We start from the raw sequence: 17569 nt of genomic DNA, 5'->3' as shown, positions 1-17569 counted from the left end.
TTAATAAGATACCTTCTGATAATCTTACCATGTCGTAGTACCTTGTCTTCATGCCGAAGGATGGCTTCGGGTTGTAGCACCTCTTCTTGGTCTTTGATTTCTAGGGGGTGTTCAATAATTGGTTCACTTGTTGGCTCTCCTTTGTAGGGCTTAAGTAGGCTCACATGAAAATCATTGTGTATGAGCCAATGGTTGGGCAACTTGAGTTGATAAGCCATGTCATTTATTGGCTTCAAGATTTGAAAAGGACCATAATATCTTTTTGCTAGTTTAGCATAATACTTTTGAAGGCCCGTAGGATTTTTTTCCATCGTTTGCCTTAATCGAGTCTTGGGAAACTTGAGTAAGACGCAATCATTTTCTTTGAATGTTAAGACCCTTCTATGCTTATCAGCAGTAGCCTTTTGCCTTGTTGAGAGATGGATATAGCCTTCTTAATCTTTTGAAAAGATTCTTGTAGGTCACGGCTATACTCATCAGCAGCAGTGAAGATCTTCCCATGTACTTTAAGTACCGAGGGACTTTTAAGTCTTCCATCTATGATCTCAAAAGGTGCCTTTTCCCATAGTAGTATGGACAATAGCTATTGTACACATACTCTACAAGGGGTAAGTATTTCTCCCATTGTGAGTGTTGATCTACTTTTGTAACATAAGTCTTGAGTAGAGCGAGAATAGTAAGATTGGTTATCTCACTTTGGCCATCTGTTTGTGGGTGATAGGCTGAAGAGAAATTCAATCTTGTACCTAGATTTTCAAAGAGACCTTTCCAAAAGTTACTAGTCATTCTAGGATCTCTATCTGACACGATGGATGTTGGTATTCCATGGTGTTTGAAAATCTGGGATATGAAGAGGGTTGCCATTTGGTGTGCCTTAGTAGTCTTTTTGACAGGAACAAAGTGTGCTTGCTTGCTAAACCTGTAGACTATTGTCCATATTCCCGTATTCCCATGGATAGACTTGGGCAATCCAAAGATGAAATCCATGGATATACTCTTTCATGGTGAATTTGGGATAGGCAATGGCTGGAGCAATCCAGATTGCTTCCCTCTATCATACTTTGTCTTTTGGCATACCACACATTTGGATACATACTCTTGTATGTCCACTTTCATGGTAGGCCAATATAAGTAGGTTTCTACTCCTTGAAGGGTAGGTCGAATGCCTCTATGCCCCGCATAGGGAGGAGCATGGGATTCATACATAACTTTCTCACAAAGGAGTGAATAACACATAGCATGTTGCCATGTAGAAGATAACAATCCTGCAAGGTGAATGATTCCGCTTTCTTCCCTAGGCAAGGGCTGACATTATGTCTTTAAAGTTAGTGTCAATAGCATACTCATCTATCATAGAAGATAGAGCATTGTGAGTTGCTATAGACACCACATTGACTCTTGGTCGTCGTGAAAGTGCATCAGCCACTTGATTATGCTTACCAGCAATGTGAGCAATATGGAAAAAAATTACGAAAGAAAATTTACCCACCTCATTTGTTTGTCGAAAAGCTTGGTTTGCGTCATGAAATACTTGAGACTTTGGTGGTCCGATTGCAAAATAATGGAGTCCTCAATAGGTAGTGCTTCCATGCCATCTAGAGCATGTAGAACAGCTAAAAGCTCTTTTTCATACATGCCCAAGACTCGTTCATCAGCATTGAGCCTTCGGCTCTCATATGCTATGGCATGCCCTTCTTGAAGCAAGATTTCTCCAAGGCAATCACACAAGCATCACATTGGACCTCAAATGATTTTGAGAGATCCAGAAGCGTAAGCTCTGGTTGGGAGGTAAGCTTCTCTTTGAGGTTGTCAAAAGAATTTTGCTATTTAACATTCCATGAGTACTTAACGTTCTTCTTTGTTAAGTCATGTATTGTCTTGCTATTTGAGAGAATTTTTCTATGAAGCGTCTACAGTATGCACACATACCAATAAAGTTGTAGCTCATGTAGATTCCTTGGATTAGGCCATCCTTTTATCACCTTTAACTTAGACGGATCCATATGGATACCATCTTGAGAGATAATATAACCTAAGTACTGAATCTCTTGAAGGAAAAATTCACTCTTCTTTTGATTGATAAAAATATTGTTCTCCCTCAAAGCTTGAAAAAACTACCTAGAGATGTTGCTTGTGTTCCTCCAAGGACTTGGAGTAGATGATGCTATCATAAAAGAGCACTCCAGTGAATCTGCAATAGGATCTAAAGATTTTCTTCATTAAAACATTGAACGTGGTTGGATCATTTGTCAAACCAAAAGGCATAACAAGATTTTCATAAAGACCAAACGTTGTACGGAACGCGGTCTTTATGATATCTTCATTCACTATCCTTATTTGATGATATCCACTTTTGAGGTCAATCCTATTGAAGTAGGTAGAGCCTTGTAGCTTATCAAAAAGATCTTTGACCTGTGGTACGGGAAATTTGTTTTTGATAGTGATATGGTTTAGTGCTCAATAGTCCATACACATGTTGTATGTACCATCTTTCTTTTGCACTAAAAGAACTGGAGAACAAAAGGGAGAGGAGCTAGTCCTCACCATGCCTTTGTCTGCTTGCCTCATGATCTCCTCTTGTTGATCTTGGGAAACTCGATAAGGAGGCTTGTTAGCGGTGAGCTTCTTGGTAGGAGCTCAATTTGATGGTCATCATCCCCTCATTTTGGAGGTAAGTCCAAAGGGATATCATCGATAAAAACATCTTGGAATCCTTTTAGAAAATTAGACAAGTCTAACTCTTCTTGATTCCTACCATCTTCATTTGATAAAACATTAGGACTTTTAATAGACTGTTTGACAAAAATTATTACGCAAAAACTTAGCTTTTCATTGATTTATCAAAAGTAGGAAAATTTACAAGAGGTATGGTATGACCATGCTCATTAAAATCTATGTACATGTTCTTTTTCCTATACTTGAAATACAACCTTCTTTCAAGGAACTTTACATTAACAGCCATACGGTCAAACCATGGTGCCCCTAGGATAAGATGTTCATGCTTGAGAGGAGAGATGAAGAAATCTTCTTTGTCAACATAGCCTTGGACACGAAGTCTCAATTTTCCAATCAAGGGAGTAACTGCGGCTTCTTGCCCCTTGGAGGCTCCATCGGCTACAACAACATCTCCTATCTCATGAGTTTGAATTCCTAATTTGGGCCAGCTCTGTGGATATGAAATTGTGAGTAGAGCCAGGGTCAAACAAGATGAAGGCATCATGCTCCCTTACCTTTCCCCAAGAATAAGAGAGAGGTGATTCTTTGTAGTGAGCATCCTCTTTTGGAGCTTTGATCGTAGAAGCTCTAGGAGTCTCATTGCGGGCATTTCTTTTGAGGCAAGAACAATAGCCATGTCCTTGCTCCCCACACTTAAAGCATTTGTGGTCCTTACAAAAAGCTTCTAGCTCTTTAGGAGAGAGTTTATTTTTACCTTTGTAAACTCCCTTCTCCTTGGACCAATTGTTATTGTTGATGTTGGAATTGCCCTGGGAAGAGTTTTGGGCATTGTTTTTCCCCTTTGCATTATTTTTGTCTTTGCTTTCCATGGGCTTGGCATTCCTTTTAGCCCCTTGTGGGAAATTGATGTGTGAAGAAACCATAGTGTGGTGGATTACTTCAGTGATAGAACCAGGCCATTGGGAGTTGATATACTCAGTCATTCTTTCATGTAATCCCGCACAAAATTGCTACTTTTTCTCGGTGAAGTCTATCTTTTGAAAGATAGTAGCCTTGAGATGAAAATCCCAAAACTTGTACACATATTTGTGGATAGACTCGTTGGTGATCAACTTCAAACTTCGCCATTCAGTAAGCACTTTGTCATTTGCATCGCTTGCAAGGAATTGCTTCATGATGGAGACTCCTAGTGTTTTCCATGTCTTTGGGGCTTCGCCATTGCCACGAAGGCTAGCCCACCATTGACGAGCATATTTTTGGAAGTGCATAGCTACATGATGTAGCTTGGAGGAATCTGTGAAGCCCTCGTCTCCAAAGGCAGCATCAAATTGTTAGATGAAGTCCAATACTTTGTCTATGGCACCAAAGGTGCCATCATAGGTGAGAAAAGAGATAGTCTTTCCTCCCTCTTTGAGTTTCTTGAGCTTTTGAGACCTTCGCCATGCAGGGTAAGATTTGCGATGTCCTCTCCCCTTGTATTCCCTAGGAGAAAAGTTGTTGCTTTCGTCGAAAGAAGAGGAAGGTGAAGGAGAAGGAGACGAGGGTGCCCTCTTTCTTGCCTTTTTCTTCCTTTATTTTCTATCTTCCCTTTTGGAGTGACGAGGAGAAGGACTATGGGTGGACCATTTCCTCTTGGGAGGAGTTGGAGATCATCCAGACCGCCGCCTTCATGGGAGACATCTTCAGAGGAACTTTTTGATTCACTTCTTTCTCGTTCTTTGGATTTCTCCTCTCTTATGGGAGAGAGGACTCTCTCCTCTCTTATGGGAGAGAGTCTTGTTTTGGGAGTCTCATCAAGAGGCCTTCTAAGCTCTCTCTCCTCTTGGAGAGGAAGGGAAATCTCATAAGCACGAAGTTGTTGAGTAACTTCGGCTTGCAAAGCAGGGTTGCCCATAGCTTGTTGCAACCTAGTAACAAGATAACTAACAAACATGGGGGCATCATCATTAGTACCTTCATGTGCAAAATCAAAATTACCAATATTCATTTTACTCTCTTGGTTATTATCATCCATGCTAATTAAACTTATGTATAAATTATTTTGTGCTTTAGTACCCTCAAAAACCTTAGTTTCTACTCTTGTTTACCTTTGAAACTTGGTTCTCAAGCAGCCACACCCGTGGTTTAGACATTGTTGATCATTGCAAAGACTAGTGGAGAGTGTCTAACATTGCTCGGTTGATTATGGTTCCTATTGAGCTTGCTAGTAGCTCAATAATGGTTAAGCCAAAGGCAAGCCATGAGAGACTCCATTATTAAGACTATAGTTCCCAACAATGTACCTCGAACTAAGTCCTTTTCAACCAAGCTAATAGATCCTTGTCCCACTTATCCTATTGCAATGAACAGGTCCAACCTTTCATGCACAACTTAAGGACCTCTCTTCTTAAGCAAGAAAAGAGAAACCAATAGCTCTGACACCAATGTAATGGAAATTGTCTATGAACTTTAACAATAGTAGAATTAAAAGAACTAGAGTGAGCATTTTATGAGACTACTTTGAGAACAAAGAGGATGAACTTAGTTAGCGGTAGCAACATAACCATTAGACTTAATTAACGTGGCATGAACAATACTTTTGAAAGAGAGAGAATTGTAGAGCAAGACAATAGTTGAGGACCGGATTTATCGTGAGGAGATGGTCCCCCCTTCAATAGGCTTTTGTATTATTGATTCTCCCATAAAGAGAGACTTGGTACAATACAATCTTTGTGTTCCTTGTGTTGGGGTATAAAGCCCAATGTGGTCGCCCAGGTAAGTGGGCGGGCCGCTAGGTATGTACACATATTCTTTTGTAAAAACCTAATAAGAACTCACTATGCTCTACACATTACAGTAGAGCGAGTTCACCATATCGTCGTGCTCTTCTTCTCGCACTCTCTCTCGCGTCGCACTTCCGCTCGTACTCCTTCAACTGGTATCAGAGCTCAGATCGAGGCTCGGGGCAGCACTGCAGGAGGCTAGAGTCACCAACTGAGATTGGAGTGAAATTTGACAGGTCATCTCGGCCACCGTTCGGCTTCGACAAAGGTCTACGCAAGCCATTTTTTACTACGTGGTCTCGACGGGTGCAGATCCGACTCTGCAAATTTGGGGTTTTCGGCCTACGACTGCAGGTGCTGAGGATATCGACACTCCCAGAGGGTTGATTTGTGTCTGTCTACACATCGAAGGACGGCTCATAGTTCTTGGAGGCGTGTCACATACGACACGGGTTCATCTACACACAGACTGTAGGCGACATCCACTAGTTCATCAGGTAGCTTGTGTTTGCTGCTTGATATTCTAGATTTCATCCTGACATTGCACGTACTTCCACATGGGATGTATTGTCAGAGATGATGTATGTCTGTTGAGGGTTTGCTGGTTGTGAGTCACGCAGCAAACAACCGCCGCAGCGGTTATAGCATACAGTGGGAAATTTGTGGATGTATGACTTTGTGGGAAGTCTATGTACTGTCAGATTTACTGCAGCCTTTGTTGAGGGTCGAGTGAGGTTTTATTGAGCTGGGGGATTCTCGAATGTTGAGATCCTTTCGGTGATACAGGTCTTGGAGCGATCCCTCGAGCACCCTTAGATAGGCAGCTAGGATGTATTGACTGTGAGTTAGATAGTTGGGATTGCATCTTTGCTTTACTGCCGTTGAGGCATTGTCACAGTCTATGCTTACAGGACAGTGACAGGACAGTCAGAGACAGTACAGGTGAAGGACACGTTTACCCACAGCTTACAGTGTCAGAGAGACAGTGTTTTTTTGGCTATTTTTTGGTCTGTTTTTAGTACACCAGAGCCATTTTACAAAGGAGACTCTGCCAAAATTTCTGCAGAATCTGAAGCTTTCTTGGTTCATTTGACAGGTTGATATTGGTTCAGAGGTCAGTTTACGGGGGAAACTCTGCCAAATTTTTCCATGAAAGTAAGCTACTGTGAAGCGTAGCTATGGCTGGATCACAGGACACTGCTCTTTACAATATCAAGAAGCTGGATGGAACCAATTTCCCATTGTGGAAGAAGCAGATTTGGCACGTGTTGGTACAAAAGAAGCAGATAAAACCTATAAAGCTCAAGGGGATAAAACCAGAAGATATGGACGAAGATGAATGGAGCGAAATGGATGAATTGGCACTTTCTACCATTATGCTGACTTTGGCAGAAAGCGTTTACTTCAATGTAGCAGACGAGATGTCGGCTTATCAAGCATGGTTAAAGCTGAGTGATCTTTATGAGAAGCAGAGTGCAGCTTCACAGGTATACTGGCTTAAGAAGCTTGTTGACTTGAAGATGAAAGAAGGGACACCTATGTCCAATCATCTAAATGAATTCAACACAATCTATAGTCAGTTGTCAGCTCAAGGTGTCAAGTTTGATGAACCTGTTAGAGCTATGTTCCTGTTGATCACATTGCCGGGAAGTTGGGACACTTTTTGCACAGCTTTGAGTAATTCTGCACCTCCAGATGGTTTGAACATAGCAGGTGTAGAAGGAAGTCTGCTTACTAAAGAAACCAATAGAAAGACAATGGACAAAGGCAAAGGAACAGCCTTAGTTGTCAGGGGAAGGACCAAAGAAAAGTACAAAGGTGGAAAGAGGAATCAGTCTCGTAGCAAGTCCCGCAGTGCTAAAGGCAAGAGTGACATAGAATGCTACCATTGTGGCAAGAAGGGTCACATGAAAAGAGACTGCAGAGAATGGAAAGCAGAAAAAGGCAAAGAGAAAGCTGAAGACCATGGTGAGAAGAACAAGTCCTCAGTGAAGATTCAAGAAATAAATGTGACAAACATTGTTGCAGAGGATGACAGTCTAGTGTCAGGAGACATCTACTTCTTGAAGAATACAATGGACTCAGCTCTTCTTACAGCATCTGATGGAAATGCACTGAGTGATTGGATTATAGACTCAGGGGCATCACTTCATGTGTCTCCAAACAAGGAGTGGTTTACTTCTTATGTGACCACTAAAGATCATGTTCGGCTAGGCAATGGGCAAACATGTGAGATCTTAGGTGTTGGAGATGTTCAATTGAAGTTTCAGAATGGCTCTTCTTTCACGCTGAAGAATGTGAGACATGTTCCCGCAATTACAAAGAGCTTGATCAGCACAGGTTTACTTGATGATGCTGGCTACGTCACCACTTTTGGACAGAACATGTGGAAGATATCCAAGGGTTCTATGACAGTAGCACATGGAGTAAAGTCTGGAGGACTTTACATGATTTATGTATCAAATGTCTCTAAAAATGTAATCAATGTAACCGAGCAACCGAACATTTCTTTGTGGCATAGCCGGTTAGGACATATGTCCAAGAAGGGAATGGAAATCTTGTCTCGTTCTGGTTATTTGGCTGGCTTTTCATTTAATGATTTTGAATTCTGTGAACATTGTCTGTATGGTAAGCAAACACAGCAGCCACATAAGCATAGAAGCAGTAGAAGAGATACACAGTTGGCACTTGTTCATAGTGATTTGTGTGGACCTATGCCTAACCTATCTCTAGGGGGAGCTTCTTACTTTATGACATTTATAGATGATTACTCGAGGAAAGTATGGGTTTACTTTCTCAATCACAAGGATGAATCGTTTAGTGTTTTCAAAACGTTTGTGACACTTGTGGAGAATCAGAGTGGCAAGAAGCTTAAATGCTTACGCACTGACAATGGTGGAGAGTATGTTTCAAAGGCCTTTCAGGACTTTTGTGATTCAAAAGGTATAAAACGTGAACTTACTGCTCCTTACAATCCTCCTCAAAATGGTGTTGCTGAGAGGATGAATAGGACCATACAAGAGAAGGTCAGAAGTATGTTGTCTAATGCACAGCTGCCAAATGGGTTTTGGGCTGAAGCTGTATCAACAGCTGTTCATCTTGTAAATAGATCTCCTAGCAAGGTTTTGCAGAAGGATTTAGTGCGAGAGATGGTATGGTTAGGCAAAATGCCCTCATACAAGCATCTCAGAGTCTTTGGCTGTGAGGCATATACTCACGTTCCAAAGGAATTTAGGAACAAACTTGAGCCAAAGAGTAGAAAGTGCATCTTTCTAGGCTATGGTAATTCTGGTGAGATGGGGTACAGACTTTGGGATCCCGAATCCAAAAAGGTTGTCCGCAGCAATGATGTTCACTTTAATGAATCCAAATATCATTCTAAACCAGAGAGGGTTGAGGAGATTAGAAGAGTTGTCTTCCAAAAGATGGACGTGCACGTGCAAGACAAAATGTCAGGGCTCAAGAGGAGCAAGGACAGGATAGAGTGGAACCACAGGTTGTAGCAGCCTGAGCCTGAGCCACCTATTGTGCGTAGATCTGGACGTGTCACGCGACCTCCTGATAGGTTTGTTCCATCTATGAACTATGTCATGTTGACTGATTGCAATGAGCCTTCATGTTACAAGGAAGCAGTGCAAATGAAGGACTCCGGGAATTGGCAATTGGCCATGCAGTCAGAGATGACAGCTCTGCATAAAAACCAGACATGGAAGCTAGTTAAATTACCACGGGGCAAAAAGGCTCTACCCTGTAAATGGGTTTACAGGTATAAGATCACCGCTCATGATAGTCAGCCAAAGTACAAAGCAAGGCTTGTTGCCAAGGGCTTTAAGCAAGAACAAGGCATTGACTTTGAGGAAGTCTTCTCTCCGGTGGTCAAGATGACTACATTGAGATGCTTTCTTGCATTGGTTGCCATATTAGATTTGGTGTTGCACCAAATGGATGTCAAGACAGCGTTCTTGCATGGTGATTTAGATGTGGAAATTTACATGCAGCAGCCAGAAGGGTTTGTTGAGAAAGGCAAGGAAGATTGGGTATGACAGTTGTTAAAGAGTCTTTATGGCTTAAAACAATCACCGAGGGCATGGTACCATAAATTCCACAAGTTTATGCTTTCTCAAGGCTACAAATGTAGTGAGTTTGATCACTGCCTATATACAAAGAAGGCTAAGGATGGTAGTTGGCTGATCCTTATTTTGTATGTGGATGACATGTTGATTGCTGGCAAGCACTTGGAAGAAATTTCAGCTTTGAAGTCAAAGATGGCAAAATCGTTTGACATGAAAGACATGGGTGAGGCAAGTCATATACTTGGTATGCGCATTGAGAGAGACAGATCAAAGAAGTTGATTTGGTTATCTCAAACAGAGTATCTTGATAAGGTTTTGCAACGTTTCAATATGGAGAAGGGAAAGGCATTGAGTGTTCCATTGCCACCATATGTGAAACTTAGCAAACAAGATTGTCCTGTGTCTGAGGAAGAACAAGTTGAAATGGATAAGATTCCATATGCGTCTACAGTGGGTAGTTTGATGTATGCAATGATTGCTACTCGCCCAGACATTGCATTTGCAGTGGGAGTAGTAAGTCGATACATGTCAAACCCAGGCAAGAAACATTGGGAGGCAGTGAAAGGAATATTGAGATACCTAAAAGCTACAAAGAGTATGCGTATATGCTATGGGAGTCAGGACCTAAGTGTAAAGGGTTTTACAGACTCAGATTATGCAGGTGACTTAGACAACCGAAGGTCTACGTCAGGGTATGTCTTTACATTAGCTGGTGGAGCAGTATCATGGCGTTCTAGATTACAAGATTGTGTTACTCAGTCTACTACAGAGGCTGAATATGTTGCAGCATCAGAGGCATGCAAAGAATCAATTTGGCTTAATCGACTAGTAACAGATTTGGGAATCAAAGAAGAGATGCCTGTGTTATATTGTGATAGTCAAAGTGCTATACAATTGGCTTGCAATCCATTTTATCACTCAAAGACAAAGCATGTGGATGTGAAGTATCATTTCATCAGGGAAATGCTCGAGGATAAGCAACTTCAGCTTGTCAAAGTTCACACCATAGAAAATCCTGTTGATCTACTTACAAAAGGACTTCCCGCAGAGAGCTTTGCGCATTTTCGCAAGCAGTTAGGTGTAGGGTAGTACATCACTTCTCTACATCTCTTGTATATTAGCTTGTATAGTAGCTTCTCTCACACTTAAAGTACCACATTGGACTTTAAGTGGGAGGTTGTTGGGGTATAAAGCCCAATGTGGTCGCCCAGGTAAGTGGGCGGGCCGCCAGGTATGTACACATATTCTTTTGTAAAAACCTAATAAGAACTCACTATGCCCTACACATTACAGTAGAGCGAGTTCACCATATCGTCGTGCTCTTCTTCTCGCACTCTCTCTCGCGTCGCACTTCCGCTCGTACTCCTTCACCTTGTGACCTAGGTGATGCAATGAAGATGGAAAGCTTCATGCATCACGAGCATACAACAAACATTGTAAAAGCATTAACCAACCTCGGCCTCAGTCCCAATATCTCAAACACCTTCAAAGGTGGATAGAGCTAGCGGGGGAATGAGGGTAGGAAGAGGAAGAAGAAGTAACATCCGACAAAGAGGTAGCTCCTCACTTATCATCACTCTTCTTGCATAGCATAGCATAATAGCAAAATAATGATGACAAAGAAGGAGGCAAGTTTAAGCATTGAAGCATGGCTCTTGGCTGGATTTGGATTCCATAGCCAAGAGTGTTGGTGTAGGCTCTCAACTTCTCAACAAGCTTGGAGAAAGAGATGGAGCTCTTGCACTTTGCCAGGAAATAATGAGCATGTGAGTGAGTGAGAGAGAGGGAGTATATCCCCCAAGCACACCCCCAACTTTTTTTGGTCAACCACCCCTTGTAGCTCATGTTGGAAGTTGATTGGACCCCTACACGTCTAGCTAATCTCATGCATAGTGTTTATCAAGAAACCATGCTAGCCTTGGGACGTGTCCCCCTTTCCCCTTTAAGAGAGAGGACTTGATAAATGCATATGCAATTGATTTAATTAGCTAAAAGATTATTGGACCCCTTTAGAGGCCAACCAATAGGCTTTTAGGCACCTTATGAGGGCACCATGGAGAGGAATTTTATATGTGTCCTTGTTGCTTCTTTAGACTAGGCTTGCCTTGTGTGAGGGTGTGTGTGTTCTCTCTCTTACCCTACAATTAGGGCTCGCCCCCCCATGAGTAGGGATTGTGGTTGAATTTGGGAACAGCTTAAGACCCTCAAGCACCTTAATCGTGGAGCACCTTAAGCACCTTAGTCATAAAGCACCTCAAGCACCTTAGTCAGAAGCACGACAAGCACCTCAAGCTTGGGCTGGGTTCCCACCTCAAGCACAGCCCTAGCTCTAAGGTCTAAGGACTTTTAACACTAACCTTTGGAGGTATTTAATGAAGCTAACCCTAAGGTCTTTAAGCTCCATTAGATAGCCTTGCTCTTTGACAAACCATCTCTCATTTGGACCCCTTTAACCTTGGCCCCGTGTTGGGATAGATCCATAAGCACATGTCTATATTCTAACCCTTGTTCCCTTCTATTTTCCCATATTAAATTATTAGTTTAATATGATAAATCATTTGGATTGATTAGATATTAGATTTTATGACAGAAACGACAAAGAGAAAATGGTGTGTATGCCAAAGAGAAGGAGTGGTTTTCATCAACCATACAAAAACCAATAGTGAGTCTTCATCCAGTCAGGTCCTTAGGGAGTTTTCCTTTTAGAATAAGGTCGTATTCCTCATGCAAGTCTTGTGCTAGGTAACAAAACTGGTTTGTTGAGGGTACTCCTCCATTTTATTCTTACCTAAAATGTAAAACAAATCAGAGAAAATTATTGAGATATAGATCAAATGTGGTGTTGAGCATTGTGTCTCTACAACAGGTTCTTCACACTTGTGATGGTTATAGCGACAAAAATACACGGGGATATTTTTTCCCACGGTGTCACTCTATGAGTCACTATACGTGTTGCAAAGAAAATGTCTCTTTATGCATCGTTATTTGACTCTCTATATAGACATGCAAATAGAGACTTTGTAGTTGCTAATTTAGCGATGCATATAGATATATTCAAGACCAAAAATAGCGACACATATAGCAATGCCTGAGAGTTGAATTTTTTGGTGGCAGGCATCAACCATATTGAACATAAAGTTTCCAAAATAAAGATGCAAAATTGACAAAAGTATATCAGTGAAAGTGAATTGACAAAAGTAATACACTGACAAAATTATACACACCATAGGCAAAATCAATTGATTGTTAAGCTTTGAGCAAAATGTACTAGTTACAACACAATTGTCATTATTGAAAAAATACATCGTTGACCAATTGTTACAAAATTGACGTACACACGTTATCTCCTTATACATGCTACGAGAAAAGAAAAGTAGTGCTACCTTCCTATGGCTAGATTGACGTCGACTATTCCAACATCTCATCGCGTCCCAATTGAGTATCTGTCGGATTCTCCAGTGAAAAATAATGAGACTATCTATAAGTATAAACATATAGTTACAAAACAATCTAATTTTTAGCTTATTATTAAAATACAAAAAATGTAAGAGAGTAAAGTTAAATACTAATCAAGTTGGAGTGAGAACTCAGAATGTCCATAAGGGCGTTTAAGCCCTTTCTGCCCACATACTCGTGCTCGTACGGTGTGGGGTCACGTCCAATATCGACCACTGTTCAAAACATACAAAGAAAACGTTATGTTAGAATTTAAAAATACAAATACCCATAACTACCAAACCTAAAGGGCAATGCAAAAACACTTACAAAGTCAGCCTGAAATGATGCCCATCCGTCGCTCCCCAAGTGGTGCGAGCTCCCTGCCTCTACTCGCGCTCTGGCTGCCTCCTTTTGTTGCTTCCACTTGTCATGATTCTTGTGTGCTGCTTGCTTTGCATTCTTCCAATCTTCTTTGGCTAGCCAATATGGCATGTTCCACCCATGATTTATTGATTTTTGCACTTCAGAGCACTTGTGCTTGGAATACTCGCACATCCGCACCTTCATCAAGTCTTCATTGAAGCGCTCATCTCAATTTGACATGGGAAACTCATCATGCATAATGCTAATGACTCTGTCTTTTAATTTATTTGGCACTTCACTCCAGGTGTTTAGTATGTAGTGTTGAAACATTTGAGAGCAAAGGCCACGCATGCGCGAGATCACCTTCTCGCCGTCGTCATCCAAGATGATGTTGTCACTGATGTCGACCAAGTAAGGTAAGCCCTCTCCCCTACGATGTGTGAACCTGGGTGTCACTGCAAGCATCTTGACAGGGGTCTCGAGTGGTGTCTCAATGGGGGTACTGCTACAAGTGTCTCCACTAGAGTCTAGGCTCCGAAGCGAGGAGTGTCGAGTGGGGTGATTCCCAGAGGAGTAGCGAGTATTGTGTAGCCAGGAACAGCCGATAGCCATGCAAGACCTCGAGTAGATGGCGATGTCGTGGCTAGTGTGGGGGCAGGCAAAGAAGGGGGAGGTAAGGAGACTCAAAAACTACGAGAAAGTGTGGAAGAATCAGTAGAGCCTCCTCCACAGCAACAACCGCCACCACTAGAGCGTTGGTGCCGAGGAGTGTATAGATCGTCTAGTCGACACCGAACTCTCGGAGCGTGCTGATCACTCTAAAGTAGACAGAGACTCTGAAGGAGTGGAACGACATAACTGTGCACCACAGTAAGGTGGTCCTTGTACCACCTCCTCTGCTCGAGATCCAAGGAAGCAAGAAATCGATCATCATCCATACCTGCATTAAATACACGAACATTGAGTCTTAATGATGAATGGAGAAGAAAATCCGAATAAGTTATAATTTGATTCACAATTTAAATTTCACAAGTTTAGCATAGAGACAATAATGGAAAAAACTCCACGTGAATACATTATATATGATAAAAGGGAGTAAAATTACTTGAATACAACGTCTATGGCTTTAAGAGGTCTCTCTCTCATCCTCGCACAACCTCTGCATACCTCCCTATGTCTATATAGAGCTCTTCATTTAGTAAAATGTCCTCCGTTTCATTTTGTAGGTCCTCCGAATCATGCATCCCATAGAGAGTAGCAATGCCAGGCTCGTCTAGACCACCTCAGCAGGTTTCAAATTAGCATCCTCTCCAATCTCCTCCACAGATGCCATGGTGATTGGAAAATTGTAGCCCGCATACATCTGTGCACTACGAGGGGCTACCTCTATGACATACCACCATTTTGGTGCATACTTTGTAGGATGGAATACCACTTGCAAGAGCCACATAACTTACATGAGTGCTTCCATACCACAAGTTCTCTAAAGTTGGATATTAAATATTTATAGACTTACTTGGTCACAATGCTCGGGTGACTTCAAACATATCTGACACATTTTATGACAGTCTGTGACTTCAAACTAGTAAGCTTCCCTTCTTTAGTGGAACATTTGCGTTCCTGGCCTCCTGATAAAATCCATGGTGCTTAAGGGAGTTTTATCGATCCATCAGGTGCTGTCTACGGCCAGTATTGCTCCATACAATTTGCATTCCTAAGGTCATTTCTGGCTCCCAAAGTATCTTTCTTACCAATAAAATGGTTCCACAATAGATTACCCACATTCTTAAATATGTGCATTGGATTGAGCAAGTGATTGATTATGAGTCTGGGCCAATATGGCAATTGGTACTGTAGAGAGATTCTCTTCAACCTTGGGGGCAAAATGTCATCACACATCTCCTTCTGCTCTAACCATGCTCAAGTAGACATCCTTGGCAGTTCTCTTCCCAAAAAACCGCGCATAACTCGTGATCCTCTAGAAGAGGTTCTTGATGACCTTCGTAGATTTGGTTCTTGAGTGAGGGCGCCCGACGTACATTAAGTCTAGGGCCACATGTGACGCATGCTCTGTATCCGCTTGTTTGGAGCCCTGCATGTATACAAATGAAAAAAAATCCAAATGAGAAAAAAAAAAGGTTTATAGTGTTTGAGTTTGAGTATCACCTGATCATTCTGTTAGTCCGAGATAGTCATGTATGGTCCACATCTGAATGCCTCCGATCAAGGTATTGCATCGACCTGTGTGTTGGCTCATATCCACCACTTCTATGCCAATCCACAATTGTTGTAGCTCTTCCAATAGTGGACAAACATACACATCAATATTCTTCACTTTATACCGCCCCGGCACAATCAAGCTTAGAAATAAGTGTCCCTTCTTGGTCGTCAACCACGGGGGAATGTTGTAGTTGACAATGACAACTGGCCATACACTGTAAGATGTCGACCTCTGACCAAATGGATTTATGCCATCCATAGCCAAGCCAAGGTGCATATTTTGAGCTTCCCTAGAAAAATCCGGCCTTGTGTTGTCTATATGCTTCCATGTCATGCAATCTACAGGGATCTGGGTAGCACACCGTTTGAAGATTTATTCTCCTCATGCCATGATGCTAGAGCGGCCATGGACTTGCATGGAAGAAATTATTGATGCGAGACATTAGAGAAAAGTGTTGCAACACCTTTGGCGGCAGTTTTTTTTTGTCTGTGGAGATCTACTCGATATCTGTCGGAATCACATTTCAGACACTTCTCCATGTCTATGTATTCCCCTCTAAAAAGAATGCAGTCGTTAGGACAAGCGTGAATGAAATTTTAGTCCATCCCCAAGTTTCACAAGACCTTTCTTGCTTCCTCTCTCAAATTTGGCATTACATTATCAGCTCGCAGTATGTGCTCTTTGAGCAATCTACATAGAGAAAAAACGCAAAACACTTGTGTAAGTAATTTGGTACATTATACATTTAGAGTTTTTTATTGAAGTAGACACATTGTAATAGATCACCTAAAAAGTGTTGTGACGCTAGTGTCACTCCATCCAAACTTTGTCAGCATGTTGAGAAGAACCAGGAGCGCCTTCAATCTAGACACTCATGCTCCACCATACAATGGCATATCGGGCTCACCTTTCATGTCATTGTAGATAAGCCTTTTTGAATCCATGACCGTCTCGATCATTTTGTTGATCTCGGGCTCAAACATAGCCTCATTGGAAATGTGATCTGCGTGATCACCCTCCGAGCTGTCACAGGCTGCATCTTGTGGCCTCATGTATGCTGCTTGAGTTAAGCAACTGCAAACACGTCCATCGGGTTGCAAGATTGTTGCCTATTCCCCAGTGTCAGAGTCTGACAAGTTGTAATTGGCAACTACTTGATCTATAATATATTTTTGCCTATTGGCCAGTGTTAGAATCGACAAGTTGTAATTTGCAACAACGATCTATAATAGATGGGTCAAACTTTCCAAATTTGTAAACGTGCTGCAAAGAAATGTGTCTAGTCTGTCACACAACATGTTTGCATTGAATACAAGGACATAAGATCCTTGTTGAGAGATAGGCGTTTTGGTTGGATGGCCACACATTGTTGTCACTACTCATCTCTCTCTCTCTCTCTCTCTCTCTCTCTCTCTCTCTCTCTCTCTCTCTCTCTCTCTCTCTCTCTCTCTCTCTTTCAATCTCCCTCGCAATCAAGAAACCATAGATCACATTATAAACGACCTCAAATTCTCTAGCCATGTCCAATCTCCGCACACCTCGGTCTAGAGGTGCACAAAGATTAGAACCAACAGGTTATAATCTCGTCTTTATTGGTCAATGCCTATATTTGTGGGTACAAGAAATCTACACGCCTACGTCTACATGACAATGCATGTATTGGACAAAAACCCTTTGCCTCTTGTTTAGCTGTAGCCATTTCCTAGTGTAAACTACCTTGAAGAGCTATGGTAATAAGTGAAGCCACCGTTTTGTGGTGTGTGTAGTGGGAGACTTCTCCAGCTTCTCTAGAGTTCTTTGAAGAAGAGCTTCTTTATTATGCTTCTTTCTCTTCATCTCTTCACAATAGCTCCTTGTTCAAGGGATTATTGTGCAGATTGCATGTTTGCTTCTTGCTCTTCTTAAATTCCCTCATTTCTGAACTCCATCTTGGGGATCTAAAAAAGATCTTGCAAACAACTATATACCTAAGCTCATGTGAGCTACAAACAAACTACTGCAAACATAACCATAAACCTAACTCTAAATTTAAACCA

This window comes from Adiantum capillus-veneris, chromosome 26 (assembly GCF_014529385.1).
Source record: "Adiantum capillus-veneris isolate H3 chromosome 26, ASM1452938v2, whole genome shotgun sequence".
In the NCBI taxonomy this organism is placed as follows: Eukaryota; Viridiplantae; Streptophyta; class Polypodiopsida; order Polypodiales; family Pteridaceae; genus Adiantum; species Adiantum capillus-veneris.
The sequence above is the reverse complement of the archived record's forward strand: the minus strand, read 5'-3'. Positions refer to the sequence as shown.